At 46.3% G+C, this 21,845-nt stretch overlaps 1 protein-coding gene across 6 annotated transcripts in view; it reads left to right on the top strand.

Annotated features, from left to right (window-relative positions):
• Positions 1-13,012: 13,012 nt before the first annotated feature.
• The window catches only part of srcin1a (SRC kinase signaling inhibitor 1a), a 54,552-nt gene continuing 45,719 nt past the window's right edge, over positions 13,013-21,845 (top strand). For 4 of the 6 annotated variants that reach the window (XM_079177585.1, XM_079177584.1, XM_079177583.1 and 1 more), the window contains exon 1: positions 13,029-13,114. The gene's annotated coding sequence lies outside the window, so the exon portion shown is untranslated. Of the gene's footprint in view, positions 13,115-21,845 lie in introns of all 6 variants that reach the window. The other 2 variants (XM_079177586.1, XM_079177582.1) reach the window with 2 other exon arrangements.

The raw sequence follows: 21,845 nt of genomic DNA, 5'->3' as shown, positions 1-21,845 counted from the left end.
CTCCCGCTTGCTTCACCTCATCTGGGAGGTCGAGCAGTCTTGATCGGGGAGGATGGGGCCCATGGGTGAAGGGCTGAGATATCCCCATCAGCCCGCTCACCGTCCTCCTCCTCCTCCTCCTCACCCAGTGAATCTGGGTCAGACCTCGCGTGACGGACAGCCTGCCATTATCACCACTCAGACACAAAAAAAAGGGAAAGGAGAGTGCTGGGAGGGTGGACGAGACGGGTTGATAGAGAGGAAGAGGACAAGAGTGCCTCTCCCTCTAGCGGGACGACAGGATTGGTCGTTCCTCCCATGGGCGTCTCGTCCGTCCTCCCTGTGACACATTCACACTCGCGCATTCCCCTGAAAGTAGACATGCACACACATAATAAGATCACAGCACTGAGCCAGGACAGTCAACAAGGGTCTCATGATTTGTTTTTGTCCTTCGTGTTGGACTTTTTAGAACCGGGTCTCAGTGTTTAGTAGGTGCAGGCTCTCATTTGTCCCGTTCTCACTGTAATAGCCTTGACTTGTAAGTCGTTCTGTGGTTCACTACGCTGGCTGTCATCATGGTGATGTTCAGATGACAAGGGCACGCGCCCCCACTCTATTTCTAGACCGTCGATCCATGACAGCGGTCAGACCTAACCTCGCCTCTTCTGTTCCCCTCAATTCTCTCCCTCACCGTTCACATCTTCATCCTTTTTGAATTCCTCAAATTGTGTCTCTTTCACGTTTACAAATCTTCCTTTTGATTCCTTCTCTTAACTCTTCTCAGCCGTGCGAAATGTCTCTCTTGCTAACCCCCCCGCCTCCGTTTCCCTCGCTCCGTCGCTATTAACACCCAGCACACTCTGCATGCTCCATAATTTCTGCTGCCAGTGACACTGATGTGCAGTCGGGTAGAAGCGACAAACAAAGCAAATGTCAAGCCTTTCCTGTGACCTGAAGAATTGGGAGTTGATTATGCCCGCTTCGGTGTTCCAGGTAAAAACACACACACTCGTACGTAGACACACACACAGATGCTGTGCACTTCCTGAGGATGCCCTAATCACATGCATGAATCTCTTAGGTGTCAGCTCCATGGCAATAACTCATCTGCAGCAACCAGGGGATCAGATCTCCGCTTTGCTGAAACCTGATAGGCTTGTTTGCCTGTCTGAGTATCAGGGTCCCGTGGAGACCAATGGGGTTTATGGAGACAGATGAGGGATCTTGGCACCAGAGAGGAGGATTAACCAGGATAGATGGCGGCTTTTGATTGGAGTCCATTAAGTGTGACTCACTGAAGGTCTACCTGGCCAAAGGACGATCAACCTTGACAGGCTGCTGGAGATTTTCTCAAGTTAGTGTCATAATAGCTGTAAGAAAACAGGATGGTTTCTTTTGCAAACTTGTTCTGCTTTTGTTCAGGATTCAGTGTGAGAGAGTCTTTGCGCTCTCATTGTCCGCTTGAAACGGACAAAACATGCTAGAATCTGCTCTAAATGAGGGCTCATTTCTAGGCACAAAGCTTTCATGAATTCATGGATCTTCTTTGTTATTTCAGTTTGGATCAGTCACATGGGATTCATATACCTCTCTTAAACGGCACAGGTTCACTATGGGCGGTTCAGGCTGAAGGATTATGAAATCATTACCTCTCTTCCAGGGCTAGGCTAAGGTTGAAAGCAGGCTTTTCAGGTAAAGGCTGGGAGTTTCTCCTGGATCTGTCGGGCTTAAAGTAATAAATCCACACGTCTCCCTCGACAGAGGCCGGGATTACTTGTTCTGTAGCCACCTGTTAACGGGGGGGGACTCTGCTTGTTTATAGGAATATCAGGATGAGAGGCTTCCGTTGTGTATCTTTTCACTTTCATGACACTTAAAGAGGAAGAGCGTGATCAATGTACGTGAACTTATTAGTAGCTGAGACAGTAAGAAATCCCCAGAGAGACAACAGATCTGAGAGCCAAAAAAGAAGGTTTCTTAAGAAAAACACTGCATGAGGTTGTGTATATGCAGTCTTCTTCTTCACTGGGTGTCAAGACATTTTACTGTCACTTGTCCATCACTGGAACGGTGTGAAACCATTGGCTGAAATGTGCGTCCTCGTGCACGAGAGCAAACTAAACGGGGACCCACACATAAAAACATTGCTTATTATTATGAATCACACAGTAGTCCTTTATGGCGGGGCAGCTGGAAAAAGAAAGCAACTCGACGGCAGTAGTAATGATAACATATTGCTGTTAACCCCGTGAGTCCCATCGGCCTCAGAGCATCTTTCTCTGACTCCGTGTAGCCATCAGAGGGCACTCTAAAGGCTGCAGTGATCTCGGTCGGTGTGTTTTTAGTGTCGCCCATTTTGTTCCCAGAAAAAAACTGCAGCATTTGAAATCTGAAAAAAAAAATTTTTTGTAAGTTCTTAATTGCAAGAGGCACTCTGCTGCAGTGAGGCTGTACAGATTTATCACCCAGATGGCTGTACTTGCATCTCGCCACCGGCTCAAGAAACAGACACTCCGCCCACACAGAAGACCTGACCTGCGAGTCCACACACACACACACACACACACACACACACACTCCATATACCAGTCAGAGTTGCGTTTTTTCTGTGCCAGCACTCTGAGCATGTAGCTGAATCTAAATGACAATTCCCTGAATTCCTGCATGTTTTCTTCCCTTTTCTGATATTTGAAGGATCTCTACCTGACATCAAGATCTCCAAACTAAATAACAAAATTATAGTTTGTTCATGTTCTCTGAACGAATAACTGAAAGAAGCGTTTCCTGATCAGTTATTACGAATGAAAAACAGCATTTACGATGTGACAATGCAGAACAACTCAGGTTTAGTCACGGTTCAGGTTAAAATCACTACTTTGTGAAGGTTCGGGGAGCTTCATCGTCATGGTTTTGGCAGCTAGGACTTTGTCACTTAAACATATTTTGTGTCGTTTTAGGCGTTTTTCAGAAACTGACAATCTCCTGCCTAAATGTGTGTGGTAAAAATGTGCACAACACAAAAACGAGGACATGGATGAAGCTTGTGGTCCTTTTGTGATTGAGTTGTTGCTCAAGGGCACTTCATCAGGTGCGACTGTGGCTTGATTTATTAAGCTGCTCATGTGTAACATGTACATTATGGTACAATATGATAATGAGCTGAAGGGTTTACAGCTAATTCAACGATGTTGTGTTCATTAAGCTAACAGGATTTCATTTAGAAACATCTCATTTTACAGCAGCCAAAGCACACATAATTGAACAATAACAACGTTGTTGTTGTTAAAGCCTTAATAGCCAACACTATTTGTTGTGGAACTGACTCATATGTTGCAGGTACGCTGTTGTGGGTGTTTTGATGGTTGACACAGAGTCATGAATAAGGAGACCAAATTAAATTTCATCAAGGGCCCCCAGCGGGGCCGGTGCTGCCCTGTTGAGCAGAGAGAGCGGAACATAAACCCTCCATAAATGTCTGCCCTCAGAGACCGAATAGGAGGGGAAAAGTTTTCATACCGAGTACACAAGTGGTGGTTCAGTTTCACCCCCATTAGACTCTTTCTCCCCCTTTATTATCGTCCCCTCCCTCCGCTCGCGTGATAACCTCCATCCCCTCTCACACAGTACTCTACATCGCTTTAGATACGACAGCTCATTACTGCTGATATTTCAACTTGCTGTTTGATACAGAAGTCTCTAACTGCAGCCAATTAAATAGCAAATTAGTGGCTTCATCAGTGAGTCTCTTTCTTTGCACGCAGATTATCCGAGTCAACATCTGCGCGGACAAAGACGCAACGGAAACGCCACTTTTACAGTGTGTAAAACTGGTGCCTCACTGTCAGCAGAACCTTGATTTTCTTCTTACAAGGACGTCTGGATTTACCCCGATAAGGTTGAGCAGAACAGTTAAAGAGCTGCTCGCTGGAGCCGTAAAGCCTCTTAAAGAGGAGGCACTGGAAATATTAATACAATAATGCAGCACGTTAATATCCGGGTGTCGGGTAAAGAAATGATGAACGTGTTTAAGAATGACATATCAGAGCAGGAGAGGTGCATTGAAGGTAACGCCGAAGGACAGATTTCAGAGCTAGTGAAGGTACACGCACAAAAGCATTAGTGTAGATTTGAGCCCCCCCCCACCTTCTTCTGAGTAGTTAAAATTCCTGTCGTCATAGCGGCGGTTTGATGTAGTGGTCCTCTCCCGAATGTGATGGCTGCCAGAGTGCAGGGCAGAATGTTAAGAGCCAGACAACCACAAATTAACAGCTGAATAGTGGGAGTGACAGAGTGTAGCCGTGACGGTGATGGAGCCCACAGTGCAGTACCGCGTAGCCGATAGCCGATCGATATGTCACACGGTCCTGTCCGGCTTCCCGGTGAAAGAGCCGGCCTACTCCCTTCGGATCTCCTTCAGACCTCACTGAGTCTCCCGTGTTACCCGGTGCTGAATACTAATTCATCCGCTGTGCCAGGGGCCCGCGTGCCCGCAATCTAACAGTCTTTAAACAGCTGCTTAGGACGTCGCACAACACCGCATCCTCTCTTCTCCCTCCGAACCTCGTTGATGCTAATTTGGATGTGTTTTTTGGCCTTTATGCAACAAAATCTACATGATTAATCAACTTGAATGCATATTTGTTGTTTTGCGCAGGATTATTCAACTCTCAGTAAACTGTGAAGCAAAAAAAAAAGCTCTCTCTCATCCACGCTGTAAGAATTGTATTCAATGCCGGCCGGCTCTGTCTGGGCGACATGTTCGATCTTTTAGTGGGTTTTTTGAAGGATGAAGACCGGCTTCCTCCTCGTCATAGAACTGGGCGGTCATCGGGGACGAAGGATTGATGGATGGACCTTGAGAGGGCAGCTTCACAGAACTGCTGACGTAGCACAGCTACATGATTAATGTAAAGCCTATGTCTATATATGGAAGTCTTTGTAGCAGTGGTGGACTTGTGTATGGGGTATATAGGGTTACTTTGTCTTTATACAGCATTTTAATTGCTCATTTTGATTCAAAGAATAACAACCAGCAATGTTTTAGTGTTTAATTTACAGTTTATAAACGCTGTATAGAGAAGTCGTACAAAGCCCTTTGAAAGTTGTATTTTAAAAATACCATTTGCAGAGCAAACACTCTTTGGTTTAACAGTTTGTTTCTCACTTACTTAGAGGGACTCTGGTGCATAATTAGCAGCTCATTTGTATTTCCTCCCCCCTTTTCGCTCTCTATTAGTGGAATATTTTCGGAATATTCAACGCTGCAAAAGGACCTCCTTTATTGTACACTGCTGGGGGGGGGGGGGGGGAGTCCTCTTGCAAATGGCAACTTTGAATAAATGTTGGTTGTGTGGAGACACAGAAAGGGAGTGAAAATCGGTTTAAAATGTGCTCATCTAAAAAGGTCTTTGTGGGTTTTGTTTTGTGTGTTGGTGCAGGATTAGTCTGTCTGCTGCACAACATCATGACGAGTCTTTAGTGTCTTTCTAGAAGACTCGTTCAGACACACAGCGTCTTATTAAAATGATGAACGGAAGCAAACAGGGTGAATCTGAGGCCGCCGTCCTTCCACATACAGATTGATTCTCTCAACGATGCCACCAGGATCAAATAAGGTTTCTGAACAGTATAAGCACATTGCGTTTTATCCAAATCTTTTAACAGCTGCTGTTTGTCTGCCTCTCAGAGAGTGGTACACGAGGAAACGCTAATAACCAAGAACCTTATTTCTCTTGGCTCAGTAGAGAGAGCAATGGGAAGCAGCGTGCGAATGTCTTCCCTCGTTTGCTTTGGTTCGTGCTGCAGCAGAAGCCTTTCGTTAAGTGAGAGGAGAAGCTGTCAGGAATTTCCCTCAGTGAGAAGCAGAATAAACAGACAGCGCTGTGATTCACTCGCGTTCCTACATTGTTCCGTTTTAAAAGGCTAACATCCCAACATGGCTCCGTTGTCTGTTTTGGATTCCTGACGGACTGATCACATTTAATGTTAATGCCGCTCTGCAGCGCCGACTCGTCACTGATGGAGAAACTCACCCACACAGCGTCAAACACTGACTGACGCACATTCAACACCAAGCCTGGAAAACAGAAATACAAAGAGCTTAGAAAGCCGGTCTCATCACAGCCTCTCAGAGCGGCTGACTCATTGACGCCCGGGCGGACTCGGGTCGTTTGTCACAAGGTGCAGCGGCTCCTGATCACATAATACTGAGTTATTGCACCCCAATAACGTTGGATTACTGAAGTGTGGGCCACGGTACAGTCAACAACACCTCTGATGTGCTGAGGTGCTGAGGGAAGGGGGGATGGATTCAAAAACCTCGACGCTGTCAGGAGTGAGGAGGGATAAAAACAGATTAACGTAAAATATAGAAGAGGGACAAAGTCATCGAGGGAACGGGGAGGCCGGGAGCCAAAGAAGTGCGTGCGTGCGAGTCCTCGGCGTGTGGCGTATAGCAGAGTTTTAAAGGGCCGTACCCAACAATGAGGGTGTGTGGATGGTCGGGTGTATGTGGGGAAAACCCAGCGAAGGTTGTTCGGGGTCGCTGGTGTTCGTTCTCGTGGTCTGCCTCCAGCTGAGGATCAAAGGAGGGCAAAAAGGAGGGAAACACATTTTGAATTTCCCCTGATTTCGTTTCTCGCCTCGACTCCATGTCAGTATTTCTACAGCGCTCACAACTACCCGGGTACGGACCTCAGGTCAAGCGTCTTGACAACACATAGGTGGAGTCCTTTGTGAGCGCGTCAGAGTGATTACCCTAAACGATGCTCAAGTGTCCTTAAATGAGGCAATCTGGACGGCCCTGGCTATCCATTACTGTTAGCGCCATGATTAGCTCGCAGCCATTTACTCCTCAATTGCGTCCATCCTCTCTCTCTCTCTCTCTCTCTCTCTCTCTCTCGGCTCTCTTAACTCTCCTCTTGCACTTCTGTCGAAGCTTTCCTCCATTTTGTCAGCGTCTTCGTGTTGTAAGACCGGTTCTTATCGGCTCAGCGTTTTCTTCCGGCTTGCTCTTATCTGCGTAGCTCGGCCCCGCGGGAGAGAGAGAGAGAGAGAGAGAGAGCGATGTCCTGTGTGGTCAAGCCGGGGGTATAATGAGACGGGCACTTCTTCCTCAGCCAACTTCTCACACAGAGATACCGGCTTTATCCCTCCTCCACCAACTCTGTATCTCTGCGTGGGACCGACTGTTTACGCGAAGTGTCAAAATAAGATCTGGCCCAAAAGGTCACTTGTTTTTGCAGTGTGGACATTAGTCTCTCTCGCTCTCTCTCTCTCTCTCTCTCTCTCTCCCCCCCGTCTGTCTGTCTCATCTCAGGATGGCCCAGTTAAAGTCAGTAGCACCGAGGTTGCTGAAGCGGAATGTGGCAGCGTTAATTAGCTGCAGTGTAGGAGAAACTCAAGGCAGCAGGCTGATCTATTCCTACTTAGCCCATAGTCACCATTCACCCTCACCCGCATTTCATCTCCTCTTTGCCACCTTTGACCAGCCCGCCTCATTTTGTCCCCGATATCTGGATTTCAGACCCTATAACAGCGGCAGTTTGCTCTGAAGGGAGGGGTTTGTCTTTAAATTGGTTATGCATTTAAATAAACTGTAAAGCAGCAAACGGTACCCGAGTCTACTGGAACGAAGTGTTTCAAGTTGAACAGTTTGTATAACAACAGGAGGAAAATAATGTGCACATTCATATGGCATTCTTAGTATTTAGGGTTGGGTAATATGATGATATATACTGTGAAACAATATCAACTTGTCCACAGTAGATTTCCCCCAGTGCTCACTAATTGTCCCTGTGTGTCTCAGACCTTTGTTGGACGTTGCAGATCAATGAACAGGACTGCTTTATGGCGACATTGGACCTTTTTAGATGTTGGATTTTTGCATTAATGATGAAGCACTCTTATTTTTCAGGTATTTAATTCACTGGATTTCCCCCATCAGTTTTTTTCAGATTGTCAGTTGATTTTCCAGAAAAACAATCATCTCAATCAACAATGATCCCAATTATACACGACAGAGGATTTTATTCACTTTGCCCACTCCTACTTGCAAAGATGAGAGATAAAGTACCCATCTGTTGTGAGAGCAGAGAATAAGGGTAGTCGAACGTGGGCGCTTGTTTTTGTCAGCAACGCTCGCTGCTTCCTGGACCTGCGACATGCACTGGACCCGTGTATGCCACCAAAAAATATTTATTGTTTGCTCTTCATGTACACCAGATATGTGATGAGGAAAGTATTGGAAAACATGCTATTGATCAACAGTAAACAAAGCAGAGCAGTGGGATTAGGAGGACGGGTGACATTTTAACTCAGACTTAAACTCCTTGTAATAGTCACCACCTACTGTACCGCTACAATCCTGCAGAAACGGGTGCACACGCTGTAAATACCCTCCAGCTTTCAGACATTGTGTACTGTACGATGGTGGTGCTGGATAGCTTGAGAGGGGGCGGATGCTGGGGTTTGTCTATGCATCCTCCATCCTCTGACAATACAAATGGTACAGCGTCTTCCAGGACAAAAGCACTCCGAGGCAGAGAGGAAATGTAAGAGGAAAAAAAGCCGTCGGGAGGCAAGATGGTGGGGAAGAAAAACAATTGGAGGGAGATAGATAGAACCGGAGAGATGCGGGCCTGTGATAAGCGAAGCTGAGATGTAGTGGGCATGGAGGGAAGGCGGGTGGGACAGGAGAAAGGAGAAAGGAGGTGGAGGGACGGCGGTAAGGGCGGAGAGCTGAATAAACATCGGGATGATTGAACGTGATAGAGGGAGGCGGAGACAGAGCCTGTTTTCCAGATGCCTCGCTCCGAAGATAAAGGGGAAGAAGGAGGCAGCGGTCCTCTCCGGGGAAATGCTTGGAGGAAGCGGAGGAGGAAGTGGGGAATAGGAAGAGGGGGCAAACAGGGGGCAAGTAGAGTTATCCGGTAATACAAGCGGCAAAGAGCCGGACAGGGTGTTTAACAGCTGCAAAGAGACAGACAATATATTGTACCCTTTGTTCCATAACCAATTATGGCCTGTAATGGCCAAATCATTTATTTGCTGATAGAGCATAATTGCACGTCAGAGGGTTTGACTAGTGGTAACTGAGCTAATAAATCTCACATGATTTAATGCAACGCACACAAACAGCCACACGCACTCACAGTGGTTCAGTTGGTGCACACAAAAAGAAGGAGTGTGTTCTCCTATCTGCTCACCGAATCGCAGTTCCCCCTCTGCTGGAACATTAAGTAAACCTGCAGAGATGCTAATGCAATTAGCGCACGCTTGTTCGGTACACAAATCAGAATAATTAAAAGGTCAAAGAGGACGTAGTGAGCCATTAATATCTCATCTGTATGTATTTGTAGGTGCTAAATTGCTTGGTGGGTAGAGGGTTGTTTTTCAAAGGTAGAGGATACGCTGTTTTATTCGCTCGTTGTTTACTTGTCCTTGCGAGGCATTAGCTCACTGCGTTAGCTTAACAACGTGCTTGCGTGTGTGTCACTTATCCACAGAGGCACAGACATAGCCGGTGCGCACACTAACACACATTCATGTGCATATAGTTAATAGTTAAAAGGGGGGGGGTGTGTGTGTGTGTGTGTATGTGCTCTGTGGGGAAGTCTAAATCTGCTTGTTCAGCAGTTGTCGAGCCCTATGTGGCCATTGTTAACCTTGCACCGCTCAGCAGGTGCAGCTCTGCATAGGGTAAGATGTCTGTGGGTGACATCCTCTGCTCCTCAGTGTGCTGTACAGAGACAGTGGTGGGTGAGCCTTTTGTGTCACACACACACACACCCCCACACACACACACACACACACACGCACACACACACACTCAGCTAATGACAGATTTTGTTTTTGACGACTGGAGGCGGAAAAAAGCATTGTTCAGAGGAGTGACGGTGAGTTCTTAGAAGTTTGGAGAGATCCTGTTTTTCATTATTATTTAAATGAACATCCTATATCCACATTGAAGGCATTGTATTTGACCTTAGTGGCTCCGATGGAGTAATGAGGAGGTCGCTGTTTTGTTATTTAGCAGGCAGCAGAGTGCTGATAACAGAGACTGTATATGAGAAGTGGACGTAGTTGTCATCACGTCACCCGTTGGTTTGTAGACTGTCGTTTTGAAGCCTTTAGTTTTTCATTTTTGGCCGTCGCCATCTTGGATTTTTGCACCGAGTGAACGGAAGTGACCATATTTGGAGGCGGAGTGACTTAGAGACGTAGCGACCTGTCAATCACTGTGTAGCCCCGCCCTAAAGCATCCCCTGCTTTATGGTCTGTTTGACTCTAAATGGACCATCATTTACTAAATGAACATCATGCTGTATTGAAGAAGACTTGAAACTAGAGATTGAGACCATAAACTCATGTTTACAATGTTTACTGAGGTAATGAATCAAGAGAGGAGTAGAGTCATTTTCTCATAGACTTCTATACAACCAGATGAGTCGCCCCCTGCTGGACATTTGAATAAATGCAGGTTTAAGAGAAACACTTCACTTTTTAGAACCGGAGTTTGCCGCCTGGTGATAACATGTAAAATAATGCGGCAACATATTTAATTAAAAGCACTGCAAGCTAGTAAAAATGATGTAAGCGATGCATGACGAAGAAAATACATTCAACTTGTTTATCGGGCCTCAAGGATCTTTTTTAGTAGCACTGCAAAGGAATCATTTCATTTGATTGCTTCTGTGTGATCATTGTTGTTTTTAGTAATTCCTTTAATAAAAACGAGCTAATTAGTGGCTGAAATTTAATATATTTTACAGATGTGATGAGTTTTGTCTTCCCAAAGTTATAACAGTAGTATGTAGTTTATTGCACTGGACATCAATTTAAATCTTTTATGAGCTGCTGCATACATATTTAAATATTTATAATATGAAAAACACAAAGTCAAATTCCTTGTATGTTTTCACATACTTAAACCATTTAAGCTTCTCAAAAATCTTCCAATATTGATGACTTGAGCATTAAATGTGAATCTAAACACACACGTGCTCCCTCAAAGCAGATTCCGCGCTGTCTGGAGGCGGGTCTTCACCTCGAGGGCTGCGTTGACCTCTCCCTGCGTGTTATGAAGGCCTCTCCGGTGCAGCTACGGACTGAATCCAACATGTGTTAATTAAACATCATCGATATCTCAGAGGAGCCTTAAGCGAAGCCTTCGCCCTCCTACACCTCCGCTTTTTCACTGAGGTTGTTGGTCAGTGGGTTTGAGATTCGCTGAGTGTTGACGTGGACCTCAGCCCAGGCCCACTGGTGTTAATTACCGCACCGCTCCTCTCGCCTCCCCGGCCTCTGATTGGCTATCTTTATCCGAGTAGGAAGCACCCTCGGGGAAAGTGTGTATATATATATATATATACACCGTTTGATGGGCTCTTTTTATTAGAACGGCTCGAGATCCAGAGATTGACAATCTTTACTGTTCCTGTGGGCTATGTGGAGTTAGCTCTGCCCGTATAGATTTCAGAGATGGATGAAATTAAATTTAAAGACTCTTTCTCAGATAACGTCGAGAGAACTAAGGGAGGGAGGAGGAGGAGGGGAGGATTATGAGCAGTGGATGGGGGGGGGGGGGGGGGGGGGGGGGGGAGCAGGCAGGGAGCGGAGATGTGGCCGAGGTGACAGGAGAGGAGGACGAAGTGGCACGTGCCAGTGGAGCGTCGGTCACCTGCGACTCTGGCCGGCTGACAGGACAGTCCCGCTCAACCCACGGCCTCCAGCACACAGCCAGCGTAGCCGGGTCTGCAGCCAGCGGCCCGGCAGAAGGTGGCCAGTCTGCAAGGTGTTTTAAGGCCGCAGCGAGCCATGTTTCCTCCTGCTTCCCTGCTTGCTTGGCACGACCACTCATACGGACATAATGAGGGAAATGGAGAGAGAGACGCGAGTGAGACAGACAGTCAGGGACACACAATCAGAACGGGAGAAAAGAGACGATGTTCAGAACTGGCAGGCTTACGTCTCTCTCTCTCTCTCTCTCTCTCTCTCTTCCCGTACTCCTCCTCTCTCCCACCTCCTTCACAATCCTTTTGTCCCTCCCTGCCTTCCCTCTCTTTGATTTGTACACAATATTCCGCCTCAGCCAGTGTCCCAGTGAGTTGGCGACGGCTGGGCACGAATGAGGAGATGGGTGGAGGGATGGAGTGATCTAGACGATAAAAGAGAGTGAGGGATTGAGGTGCTGAGAGGAGCGCGGATGGAGGATGCTGGGAAACCCTCAGGTGGGCGCTTGGAGTGGTCCCCTCTTCCCTTGTTTGTATGTGTTTTTAGCTTTTTTTTAAATCTCCTTTTCCCCCCCTCACTTTTGTTTTTAAGGCATCCTTTTAGTTGGTGCATTTGCGTGGATGTCTGTATTTAATCTTGATAACGTGCAGCATTCAGGGACTCTCTGGATGTGTGTGTGTGATTGTGGTTTGTTGTCATTAGAGTCACGTAGCTCTGCTGTCTGCTTCTGCCTGCCTCCTGTATGTTCAAAGGGCTGTGGCGCTCGTGGCTCCTCCAGGACTCAAGCTGCTGCTGCTGCCGCTGCCTCATTCGTGACAAGCTTCTTCACAAACTCTGTCATGGCTTCCCGTGCGCCCTTCGGGACTTTTTAAACCATTTGTAGCCAGTCACTTTTAGTTCACTTGATTGTTCTATTGTTGCTTCTCCTGCTGCCACGCTGATTCATATTTGCATGTTTTGCGAGCGAGCGCGAAAAATATGTTTTGATGCTTCTGAGGCTCATTTGGATTCAATGTGGAGCTTCTCCCGCCGTACGTTGTGTACCGAACACGTCTGTTTCCAAGGAGATGCCAGCATGTCAAAATAAAAGCCCTCAGTCGCTACCCCTGTTTCCAACTATGCATCAGTTTCCTTTCCCTGTCCCTCTGCTGTCAGCTCATATTTAGTGACAAGGATCTAGTTGGATGATGTAAGCAGCACAGCTGGGCCAGCTAGACTGGTTATTCTTCATAATTATACCACTCTAATTACCTCGGTGACAGCGTGTGTGTGTGTGTGTGTGTGTGTGTGTGTTGTCGGAGCGACCACGGTGCTCACAGAGCGACAAGGACACTGACAAGCGACTGGGATTTCTTTGCTAGATGTTCCTTCACGATAACCTCGAACAAAGAGGACTGTGGTGAGATGCCAACACACCCGCCTACACACTCCGACACAGCGCTATGACAGTAATGTGTGTGTGTGTGTGTGTGTGTGTGTGTGTGTGTGTACGGGTGCTTTTGTGTGTGTCTGTGTGTTTGAGGTCTCATTAGCCCGCAGGGTTTGAGTCAATAGAGGCCAACACCTCGCCTCGCCTCTTCTGTCTCTCGCTTTCACAGCACTGAATCGCAAATTAGGACGTGCTATGTGTGTGTGTATGTGTGTGTGTGTATATATATATATATATATATTTCAAGTGTGCATGTATGAAGTCGGTGTAGTGATCCTTGAATTACAACTTGGCCTTCTCTTGCTCTCTTGTATTGTTTCTTCCCAAGAAGAATCCCCCCCTCCTCGTTAATTAGTCAAGTGAACCTCCGGAGCTTAAACCCTTATTTATTCATCATGCCCTCCGTTCGATCACATCACTGAGTTAGTGTGTGTGTGTGTGTGTGTGTGTGTGTGTGTGTGTGTGTGTGTGTGTGTGTGTGTGTGTGTGTGTGTGTGTGTGTGTGTGTGTGTGTGTGTGTGTGTGTGTGTGTGTGTGTGTGTGTGTGTGTGTGTGTGTGCATTTAGAATCAATGCTAGGGGGATGCAGGGTTCACACAGTCCGACCAAGTAAAACACACACACACTCGTTCAAGAGGTGCACACTTTTAGCAGAGCAGCATCTGCAGATATTAAAAGGAGGCGAACTCTCTCCGTGTGAACGACTCTCTTCATTCACCTCCTCCTTAACTCGCCTACACTCTGTTGTCTTCACGAAATGAGTTTAAAGGATTCGAGGCAGCCGGAGAATAAGCAGTGGGAGAGCAAAATTGAGCAGCTGACACTTGTTTTTGTTTGGAGGAGACGCACGTATGCTTTGTGACGGATCGTAGGTGATCTGTGGGTGTGTGTGTGTGAGAGACAGAGGAAGATTTCTTACTTTACGACATCTTTCTTACCTACTTTCATCCTACAGTAAACACGGACTTCAGCACTGTAGTTTACGATCTTTTCATTGTTGGTTAATTTGACGGCTTTTATCCGACCAACGCTTCAAAATACAAAGATATTCAGTCTGCAATCACATAAAACAGAGAAAAGCAGCATTTTCTGATTGAATAAGCAGGAATCTTCCTTCATAAATGAGATTAATCAATTATAAAAGATGTTGATGCTTCATTTTCTGACGATCAGCTAGATTATCTATAGATAACTTCTCAACACATACCTTCAAATCCTCAACCTAAAAGATTGTCCACTAAACCGAGGTTGTCATTCGTGTCGGTAACAAGTACGGATTCACATTAAGAGACGCGTCTTTGCTCGGCCTCGTTGTTCTCCACCGTGGAACTTGACTCTCCGGATGTGCACAGTTTGTCACTTCCATGGAGAAGAGAAGCGAGATGTGAGGGGGAAATTGGTCGTGAGGAGAGAGGAGACGATGAGGAGCTGTGGCAGTATTTCTGAGCGCTCCGTCTTACCCTTGAAGTGAGGTTTTCCCTTTGATACGTTTTCTCTTTCCGGTAAACATACATTGGAACGACATGAATACTTGACCTCTGACGTTGGCTCCCTGTGTGTTCTCCACACAAGTGTTCACGTTATATTTCAAATCTATCAGAAAAGGCAATCTTTCAGCAGTCGTACACGCGCTTTCTGTTCTTATTAATGTATGCACCTAAAAAAAACATGCTTTCATCTCGCTATTTCACTCTTCTGTCCGGGAAAACTTTGTGTCCATGAACCCACACGAGGATTTGTTTCCTATAAGCTGCTCAACATTATGCCACATGAAGAAGATCAACGTCGTAATCTCTAGTGTCTAAAACGCCTCAAAGCTAAATCAACCTTTCTTAAAGTGGAAATTATTAGAATTTAGATAATTTGTTTCGCTAAAACCTTTTCGTCTCAAAATAATCCAATATGATAAACTAAGACGGACTTAATTACAGCAAAACACACAAATCCCCCAATATTTTCAAATCAACAAGATGCTGTACTTTTTATTAACATTTTATTAACATTAACATTTTATTTTTACAAACTCAATCATGTCTTTTCGTCCTGTTTGCTATTACTCATGACATATGAGGACCAGTTGTAGTCTCAGTTATTCATCTGTGACGATCAGAGAGAATACAACCGTCAACTAAACTTACCATTTAATGAGCTACCTGCCAGTCTGTACCACATCCTGTTTGAACATGAAACAGCATTAAACCGCAGCATTGTGTAATTATGCGATTTATATCTAAAACCTGCCATAACTGATTTATTTTTTAATAAAGTAAAGATACACGTGTGTGAACGTTTACGTATCGTCACCTTTGAGTTGATACGGCACACAGACAGCAGTTACAAAGCGACATCATCGTTCATTTGGAGTTGTGTTTCTGCTCCAGTACTCTCTCTTAGCTCCGGTTTTGGTCTCCACCAGCTCCCGAGGGGAATATCTGGCTCATTTAGCTGCTAAGTGCTCCACTATGTTCACCAGCTAGTCAGCTGTGTCTTTCTGCTGTTTGGTGCTTGTCATGTTCAGTGGGTTTGTAGAGATGTTCTTGCAGAAAACAGCAGAAGACGACGCAATGAGAGCAGTGAGAGTGAAACAAAACCTATACATTTGCTGCCGGACGGCTTCACAATGAGCTGAAACTCACCGACAAAGATACATCTGTAGTATCGGGTGCTAATTATCTGTAGGTTTATTTCTACAAGAGACCTTTCACATTGTTTTCACATTACGTGATACCTGGTTACAGTATTGATTATAGCTAAGTATCGAGGATCTTTAGCAAATCTATCTGCAGTTAAATCTTGTTGTAATAACGCTGGTGCTTCAACGTATGGAAAATTATAAATGTTTATGTCTGTATGGATTGTGTCACCGAGGGAAATCAGATTAGGTGGCAGTGAGGACTGAGACAGAATCATTAAACCAGTCATTAGTAATGATCCGTCAGTTAAGAGCAGCTATTGGCCGATGGCTTCGGGTGGTGATTGAGCCGTGGCTCTCAGCCTCCTTCGTTCATCTCCCCGGGCTCAGCGACAGCTTTATGTCCCGATGATCCACAGCGAGGCCACGCTGAGGTCAGCAGGAGGGCACCTGGGCATCATAGGTTTTTAGAGGATCCCTGCTGACGCTCGGGGAGACTGGATTTGTGGGGCTTGAAGTAGTTTGTGTGTGACGACACGAGGGCAAAGCTGTAGCTGGAGGCGCCGTCTACAGATGGAGAAAATGGATCGTTGGCGCACATCTGCTCCAACTGGCCAGAGGGTGAGCAGCAGGTCAGAGACCGAAAATACCCAGACGTCAGCTGGAGAGGAGAATGGTTCGCTTTTTTCTAATTAAAGGCGGGGAGAGTGTTGCTTTTTTTAAGGGGCTTGTAAAGAAGGGATGCAAATAAGAGCAGAGCAAAACTGAGAGAGACAAAAGGAGTTGGAGAACATGCCGTGAGTGCCTGACAAGCTTTAAGGCAGGAACTGGAAATATCTCAAAAGAGCCTAGCGAAGCATGAAGAGCTCCACATTCAGAACTCGGAGAGGGAGAGAAAAGGCGGCCGAATGAAAAATAAATAAAAAAAAGAGACATAATGCAGGAAGGTTTAGCTTTTGAAAAGTTAAAAACAGAATAACTCGAGGTCATTTTGGCTCAAGTGTCGGAGACGATCATGCTGGAGTGAGACAGACAGTAGATGGACTGATAAAGTCTGTGCTTGTTTGTTTTTTTTGGGGGGGGGGGGGGGGGTCCGTCTGTCTGTCTGTCAAGCCGTCCGTCTTCCCTGAGTTCTCTTCTGAGATCAATGTCCCACCGTTGAATCCTGGACTCCCTCCTGTCAGACACATGCTCCGAAGCCTATTTATAAGCAGACGCCCGCTCACAATCCCTAATGAGTCTCCTAATGAGGACACCTTACAAAAACCCCGGCTTCCTCCACTCTGCTCCCTCTTCTCCCATCATTCATCTGGCCCCAAGTGTCCTCTTCTTCTTTAAGTTTTCTCTCCGTCTCCTGTGTCCAAACATCCTCTTGTCCCACTTCTTCCTGCTCCTTCTCCAGTTTTCACCTGCTTTTTCAACACTTCGCTGAAACCATAAATTTGTCTCGTCTTCACCAACCTCTTTCTGCCAAAACTCTGTATTCCCATTTTTTATCTGTGGCTTTCTTAGTGTCATCCACCTCTATTCTTAGCTGCCTTTGTCTCTCAGTCTGTCTATCTCTGTCTCTCTGTCTCTCAGCTAGTTGTGAGTCAGTGCTGGTTCTCGCTGGATTAGCCATCGGGCGGCTCCGCCAAGTGCTCTGGGCCTCTGGGACAGAACACTTAACAATTGTCAGATTTTAGTTTAATTCAGCCAGCCGGTGGCCAGAGGAAAACGGGAGCAACAATCACTAATGAAGACATTTGTTGATGTCTGTGTTTATATTAAACGGGGCTATATTCTCGCTTGTTAAATAGCAAAACGCCCTCCCCAAAGGAGTCCTGCTTCAGCGCCAAAGGCGTGGCAGCCAGTCTATTTCTGGTCGAGGCAGCTTTCCAGTGGATGTGATTGGCAGCATGCGGCCTGAAGGTTGAAGGAAAACATCCAATCGGATTGCCTCTAGGGCTCATCATGAATGCCATTTTAGCTATATGGTCGATGTTAATTGGCGCCCCGGGTATCACTGACCGGGAAATGTTAGCATATCTGCATAAGAGCCCCGCGGCTATTGTTCCCATCAGACCATACAGGTATGTAACTAATAATAAACCAGCAGGAACATTGTGGGGGAGATTGTTGATCGTAGCATTTAGCGTTTACAAGTGATGCATTAATTATGGCATCAAAAAGTGCATTTTGATCAAACCTTTCCTGAATGCTTGTACGGTTAAATCAACCAAGATAAAAGGAACGCTCCTGCTCAACGTTTGCTGATTTCCTGACAACATCACTTAAGTGAAAAACAAAGCAGAGTAACCGAAGCGCCCGGCTGGCATTTTAACTTTTTCTATTGGATTGATCGATTTTGACTGCCTCGGTGTCGACGTGGCGGTAGCAACGCTCGCTAATCCTCGTGCTGCTGTGGTAAGCCGCTCGGGAGTGAGCCGAGACGATCAAGGTTACTCTGGAAGGTGACAGAAACTTTTCTAAGTTTCACCAAGCAAAACTGCAATTTACAGCAAGAAGCTCTTTTTGGTACGCTTCCAGGTTTCATTTTCCTCTCAACGCATTCATTTCCATTTAACTTATCCAAGCCTGACCCGCGGTTGGTACCTCTCTCCTCTGTGGGTGGAGCGGAGCCTCCGCCTGCTCGGTTGTTTGTAACACCAGGCCTGTCAGGAGGTTGTCTGTTTGTTGCAGTGGGCGGCGTGTTGTGTTGGCAGTGACAGCTTGTTAACGTCTAACTCGTCATCTCCTCCTTCGTCTTTCCTGCCAACTGGCTGCTCCCCCCCCCCCCCCCCCCCCCACGCTCACCTACACTTCATCTCCACAGAAACCCATGCATCCATCTGTACGGCTGCCCCGCCCCCTTCATTCCCCCCGAATGAGGCGCTCCAAACACATGCAAGCGCCGATGGAGACAAGAGATAAAGAGAGAGGGAAAGAGGCATGACAGGGAGGAGGAGAACGCAGGGTTGAGCTGATTCCTTTTGATGCATGTGCACAACGATCAATGGACGCGTGATGAGTGAATGGAAAACCCTGCATCCAAACGCGGCCTACACACACGATACATCACTGCATGGCCGTTAGTGTCTGGACATCGAGGTGTAGAGCAGCCAACTATACATGAGGGACAGAGAAATGATGGATGGATGAGCGGGATGCACAAGAGTCAAGATTATACGATAAATGCAGCACGTGAGACATTTCAAAAGAACAGGACATGATGTGGGGGGGGGGGATGCAGAAGAGGCTGCGTGCCGTTATCCAAGCATTCTGTAAGTGAAACTGAGTAACAGCAATGTTACAGATGCAGAAAATTAAATTATATATCATGGGAAACAAATCAAGCAAAACATACTTGATTGAATCTTTTCATTATCCATGTTTCCCAACAATAGGACATAATATACGTTCTGTTTTCAGAGGTTGGCATTCTGACCCTTCAGAGGGTGAAGTGAAAGTCTTTCAGGTGGTGTTTGCTTGTCGTCTCCTCTGTAACGGAGACAAAACAGGCAGAAGCAGAGGTTGATGGGAAATGCGAGGCAGAAGGTGGAAGGCTTTTTTCCGAGCTCCTCCACGGCCCACTTTGTGATGTCCTCTGGGGACGGGTGAAACAAGCAATTACTCTAACACCCCACTAGGGACTGCTGTGTGCCGTTCATCTCCTCACTCATTCTGGGATCATAAGGAGGGCGTCGCAAAAACCTCCCAAACAGGCTGGAATGCTGGATTTGGGATTTCATCTCTCATCCGTGGCACAGTTTTCATTTGACTTCAAATACAGATGGCGTCTTTGTATTTGTGACTCTGTTTTCAACGTGTATGCGCTCTGATCTATCCGTCCTCTTAGATCAGGGTTTAGCGTTAAAAGAAAATGATTTCAAAAACATGATTTAAAGATCAGGGAGTTTCTAATTTAGAATTCTGTTAACTTCACAGCCCTCCACAGTAGTTTCCTGTGAGGCATCTCTAGGAAAATCCACCGCCTATACCTCCTATCCTCTGATTCTCAATCCGTCCTCCCTCTGATGCCAGTTGACAGAAAGCAGTTTGTTCTGTGACACATGACCGTCAGCGTCATAACACACATCTGTGCCACGTTGACTCGACAACTTGTAAACTCCGCCGCCTGCTTCTGCCACATCTGTCTCTGGCCGTGTCTCTCACCATCGCGCTTGTGCAACCTTACACGACTGCATGCTTGTCTGACCAATGGGTGTGTGTGTGTGTTGGGGCAGTGAACAGCTGACTTGTTGCCAAGGCGACCTATCTGCAGTGGTAGCTGCTGTCAGCTAAACTAATGTCTGGCTGCTTCGATTGATCCCTTTTCTTTATTTTTTTTTTCCAGTTTCTCTGAGGTAATTTTTTTTGGCCTCCTTCTCTTTCAATTAAAAAAAGGTTCTGGTAGTAGAGAGACGATTACACAAAGAGGAAAACTGCTACCGTCATTATTTAAAGAGAATCAGCATTTCTGTGACTAAGTCGCTCGTAGCAGACAAGAGAGGATAGTTGTATGAACACATCTTATTTTGGAAGGTTAGAAAACCCTTTACTGTTGAGGAACAACTAGGGTTGTAGTAAAGATCCCCTAAACCTAGACCAAGTCCTGACCAAGACCAGAGTACCGAGACTGAGTCAAGAAGACTTTGAGGGTTTGAGACCACCAAGAATAGCCCGAGTCCCGCACGGCATGACACACTTACGATAAAATGTGGAACATGCAAAGCATAGACAATCCTCAAAATGTATGTGAACGATCCACATTGTTTATGTGTACACATATATATAGTATATATATCCATCCATCCATTATCTGCCGCCGCTCAGCCTACTCAGGGTCACAGGGGGAGCTGGAGCCGATCCCAGCTGACCTTTGGGTGGAAGGCCGGTTGGATGCTGGACAGGTCGCCAAGCTATCACAGGGCTGACACGTACTGACAACCGCTCACCGCTGACATTTCACTCCTACGGGGCAATTTAGAGTCAACAATTAATCTGAGCTGCATGTCTTTGGACCGTGGGAGGAGGCTGGAGAACCTGGAAGAAAAACAACAACACACTGACACGGAGAGAGCATCCTCCGCAAAGACACAAGAAATATCTTCAATATTCAATAGGCATTGCAGAGGAATTAGTGATTTCCTTGAAATAAAATCCTCTTTGTCTGAGACAGAGACAAGACCGATCCAAGTATGCTGAAGAAGCGTTTTGCTTTTAGCACTTTAAGCTTGTTCTGAGGTTAATTCATTGTCTCTGTCTTCACCACGTATCGTCCCCATTTGTGCTCTTCAGTTTGACTCTTGAGGTGCTCGTGCTTGGCCTTTGTTTGCAGCACCGAGCTATACCTCTGCACACCTGTCGCCTCCAGCTGACACACCACACAAAGTACGCCTATTCGTGTGCCACACGAGATGTCGTCACCCGCTACTGCACACTTCAAAAGTCGACTATCGAGGCTAGTGCTTATAGTTCATATAATTTTTAGTACAATGACACTTGTGGATGTTATAACCCCATTAAATGATAATGCCGCTGAGTGAAATGCAGCCAAATCGTGTGCCAGCCGGGCTTTTGTCGCAGCCGCCGGTGAACTCGAAACTCATTTTTCTCCGTTTCACTGGCCGCGGTCGCTTCTGTTTGGCCGGTGGAGCCGAACACGTCCTCTCTTTTAATATTCCCCTCGTCTTTCGGCACCCCTCCATCGTTCTTGCCTACATCTGTTCTGGTAAACCATTTAATCAGCTGGTGTAAGTGATGAATGAATTTCAGTTTGTAGCGTGATTCACCACTGTGATTGATAACCCGTGGCCGAGGCCTAACTAATCCGACAACAGATGTGTTCCTGTGGGAGAGTGCTTGTTAGGTTAGCCCCGTTGCCTCTGTCTGGAATGAGAATGGCAGCATGCTAATACAACGAGAGGCTTGGCAGCAGGTCTGCTGGGAGAGAAAAGGCAACAGACTACATGTCAGAGCCAGCTCAGTAATCCTGCCCCGTAAAAGAAGTAACCTTAACTGTGCAGCTGAGATCCCCTTATTTAACCGGCAGCAGTGACGAGATTTACTGCAAATTACACATCATTAC

The sequence above is a fragment of the Pholis gunnellus genome (assembly GCF_910591455.1).
Source record: "Pholis gunnellus genome assembly, chromosome: 17".
Taxonomy (NCBI): domain Eukaryota; kingdom Metazoa; phylum Chordata; class Actinopteri; order Perciformes; family Pholidae; genus Pholis; species Pholis gunnellus.
Note: the sequence above shows the minus strand (reverse complement) of the source record. Positions and strands in the feature narration are given on the sequence as shown.